Consider the following 4,797-nt stretch of genomic DNA (forward strand, 5'->3'; position numbering starts at 1 on the left):
ATTTTAATCTCTGGACTAAACCATTATTGGGCCTTAATCAAGAACTAAGAAAACACTAATGAGATTGAAATTTGAAAAATTGTTTATCCAAATTCAATTTAAATTATTTATATAACAAGTATAATACACATATCATATAAATAGGAAGCAAATCAGAATTTACTATGTAAGTGTCCAAATTATGCATCAACCACCTCTTCCATCATACAGGTATTCCAACGTTTCTAGAATCTCAGCTGATTAAGTTGAGACAATTCGAAATTCTTATTAGAAAATATTGCATCTTATTATTATTATTATCATTTTACATCTATAAAATGTATAGAAATTGTTCTAACATACAAATAATGTGACTTGATATGAGTGCTGCATATATTTAAACTACAAATGAAATAAAATATAAATTTATAATAAACGGATCAAATTCGATTTATTTTGACTTCGCTATGGTATATATTCAATTTTCCGTTACTATGCTAATTTTTTTATTCCCCCTTTTTTTCTATATATGTAAGGAATGAAAGAAATCTGACGTCCCAACTCATCAGAATCTCTGATTAATCACTATTAACCTAATAAAAACATAGGTAATCATCATTAATCAAATATTATTATTGTACTAAGCCCAAAAGTGAAATCCCCAAACTAACCCTTCATCACATCCCCTGGCCTTTTAACAGGTGGAATTTAGCAACCAATTGACCCTAGATTTTCTCCTCCTATCGAATAAAAAGTTATGACAATTTAAAATTTCACTGTCAAACCACACAATCAAAATACTATACCTTCAATTTATACTTATCCAAACGTTCTTAAAATGCATCCAACTTTTATTAGAAGTATGGCCAATAATGCCAAGTTAAACACACTCAAGTTTGAGAGCACTTTTTGGGAGGTACATTTGGCAGCACCTTTATGTGAAGTAGGTTTGAAAGTGCCTTTATCAATATTATAAAATGGAAAAACACTTCCTATTTCAATTGGCAATTTGTGACATACAGCTCAATTTTTAAAATATCATTCAAACTCTTAAATATTTGTATCAATATAACAACTTATTTATTTCGAATGATTTACGTTATTTTTTAACCACCAATATATTATTAATTTTTTTTTTACTTTCACTGATGTTAATCATCTTATCCACTTTTAATCATATTCATGATTACTTACTCAATTATCTTTCCAAAGGCCTAAAGCAAAGGAGTGTGCCCCCACCAAGCGAAAGATATCAAGTCCATATTTTTAAATCTAAACTGATGTGGCAAGGCCCAGAAATAGGTCGGACTTGGTAAGATTACTTGTCTAACTATCGGGATGACACGTCATATTGGTTCTCCACATCAAATGACACATCATCCTGAAAATATCCTTCTAACTCCCCCTTATACAGTAAAACCTCTATAAATTAATACTCTATAAATTAATAAACTCTCTAAAATAATAAAATCCTCCGGTCCCGACTTGGGCCTTTGTAAAAAATCATCAAATTCGATAAGATAATAAAATAATAATTTTTTATTTCTTTATATAAAACTCTAAATTAATAATTCATAAATATTACAATTATAAATATTATGATAATTTACTAAAATATGAAATCTGTAATGCTTTACGCATTTGATCATTCATGGATGATTTTGCGATGCCTTTTAGATGAGAAGACATGGTTGGGTGTTATGAACTATTTTATTATCATATTGAGATTTATGTAGTATATGTTTCATTCATCATGCATGAATATATTTAATTGGTTATAATAGTTATTTAAGTGCAATGAATTAATATAAACATGTATATTTAAGTAATTCCAATGAATTGATACATGTGTCTATGAATATAATAGTTCATTGTTGCATGAATATAATCAATGAAACATATATGAATTTATTTATTTTCAATACATATGTACTAAATTTGTTGAATTTAAAAAGTCTTTCTTTTAATTAATAAAATATTAATTTATCGATAATTTAATATCTCTCTAAATTAATAAAATTTCATGGTCCCGAGGTTATTAATTTATAGAGGTTTTACTGTATATCAATAGGATGGGACAAATCAAACAATTAGTAACCAGTACCTAGATTTTCGATTGACTGGATAGTGATCATTCCACTAGTCACAAACTAGTCACGATACGTCCAAATCATGTTTGGATACTTTGGTTAGATAGCTAATACTCGTGGCGTTATAGTGATATATAATTTATTATAACTAATTCACAATATTCAATCTGAATCCCTCTATAAGTAGATATCAAATTGCAGTAGAAAACGCCACTTAAGTTATTCACATTCATTACACTTCCACTCCCAGCAAACAACAAGGATACTTGTTTTCGCCAAGCTTCTGCACCTCACAAGCTTACTTTAACTTCTATTTTCATATTCAAATAGTCCACATCATTTATGTCACAATATTTATTTCTCGTTATTTCAAAATTCTCCAATTCGTTTTCATAATTCAGTTATTCATTTAAGCATCAGAGTGCTAACCATTGTTTTACAGGCTTGTCTTCAGGTGATCTTAGTATTTTCGTGAAGATCATTGGACTATTATATTGTTGATAGAGCTTGATCAGTCAAGGCTGATGACCTTAGGAACTCCTCTTGGCATCTCACCAACAAAGCCTCCAACATTTCTTTTCCCTCTTCAGTATGTGGTAGTATGGATTACTTCATTCCTAATCCAGGTAAGCTCACTCCAATCACTCGTGCAGGCTCTTTACCACCTAAATAACGGATTTTTATGCGGTGTCGTATAGGACCACTCCAAATTCTGCTACAAAATCTTTTACAACATTTGTTAAATTATCTACACTTGAATTATAAAATTAATAGTTTTGGAATGGGTGTTTGTAATTTGGAACGAGTTTTGAAAATTCATCTCTGTTGAGAACTTGACCTCCCATCGCCCAGAGGTCGCAAGTCGTGAGGTCGCCACCTCACCAACCGATCACAGTGAAGTCCAACATCAGGTCACTGGTCTTGAGGTCGCACTAGCTTCCACTCATTGCGGGGTCGCACATCGTAAGGTCGCCAACAATTTTGTTTCAGTTTCATTAGATACAGGATAGATTCATTTCAACCGTTTTGTCTTTTTCTGTAACAATATTTGTTAGTTTGTTAAAGGAGGTTATGCCTCACTGTATATATATACCCTTTGTATTTCTTCATAGGTGTGAGTTTTGGCAATATATACAAAAAATAGAGTTTGTTTTCGCTCTACAATAGCAGCTCTTTTGCTTTCTTCACTTTTTGACTACACATACTTCAACATGGTATCAGAGCCTTCTTTGTGAAGGACTCTAAATATGACATCTGACCCCGCAATCGGTACACCGTCACTACACAAGGGTAGATTCTAACACTACGCGAAAATAACCCAACTTGAGAAGGACGCTCTATATTTACATCCTTCGGAACACTCCAATTTGGTGTTATCTTCTTCGTCGTTGGATGGAACGAATTTTTTGCCCTAGAGCCAGGCAGTATATGTTTCACTTGGAATCAAAATGAAACTCGATTTATTGATAGGACATTTCCCAAGCCGATGATGGGCTCTACTCACTTTGAGCAGTGGAGACGTGTGGATCTAATGGTCACGTCTTGGATTTGAAATTTAATTTTCAAGGATATTGTGGAGTGCTTTATGTATGTCTCTTCGTCACAAGAGCTGTGGTTTACCAATTTCAACGAGAAATAGCATCCATTGCCCAGGGAGACATGTCTTTGACATCATACATGACAAAAAAAAAAGAAACTATGGAGCGAGCTCCTCTTCTTATCTCCTACACCTCGTTGTACCTGCGGGGGGTGTTTCTTTGGCGTCAATAAAGCAATTACGATAAAGGATGAAACCACGCAGCTACTACAGTTCCTCATGGGACTTCATGAGAGCTACGATGACGAAACAAGTCAGCTTTTGATCCAAGACCCATTGGCCAATATTGACCGAGCCTTTTCGATGCTCTTTACCTTGGAGAAACAGAGAACCATTCATAGTAATATAGGTGATTCGTCCAGCCATCTAGCTATCACCTAGCATTCAAGGATGGTAAGTGGGAAGTTGGGAACAAATTTCAAAATCGAAAAAGGCACCCTGTGAATAAGCGGACCGCGTCCTGCTCACACTATGATAGGATCGTATTTTGTGCTTATTTTATATAATATTTTAGCCTATTTTGTGACCAAATGCTCCTAATTAAATATTATTTTGCAGTATTAGGACAAAAGAAATGGAAAATGAAGAAAAGCACCAAAATGGAAATTTAAACAAGACTCAAACTCAATTTTTGGCAAGAGTTTGGAGCTCCTTGGGCTACCTCTGATGAAGGAAGAGTCTAACTAGGATTAGAATTTTATCTCCATAGGTATCTAGCTATTGTAAATAGGTGATGTAATTCACTTTAAGAGACAACTTTTGAACTCTTCTATTTCTCTACGTTTTTATATTATTTTGCTTTTCATGCGTTCTTCCATTAGCATGTCTAGCTAAATCTCTCATTCCGGTTGAAGACTTGGTGAACGCTTAAATCCAACGGGTTGTGAGATCTAATTTATGCTTTGTACTTTTATTCATATTGGTATTTGTGTTGTTCTCTGTGTTTTTACTACAAATAATCTGATTTATTGTCAAGAATATTTGCCTAGTCAATTTAACTTTTAAATCAGTAATTGTTTGTTTAGTTCGATAACTAGTGGTAACACAACATAATTGATTATGTAGAAGTTTTCGATTATGTTGTGGGGAATGCACAATCTAACTTAAATAAATCCTTGTAGGAATTTTTTG

The sequence above is a fragment of the Sesamum indicum genome, linkage group LG1, assembly GCF_000512975.1.
Source record: "Sesamum indicum cultivar Zhongzhi No. 13 linkage group LG1, S_indicum_v1.0, whole genome shotgun sequence".
Taxonomy (NCBI): Eukaryota; Viridiplantae; Streptophyta; class Magnoliopsida; order Lamiales; family Pedaliaceae; genus Sesamum; species Sesamum indicum.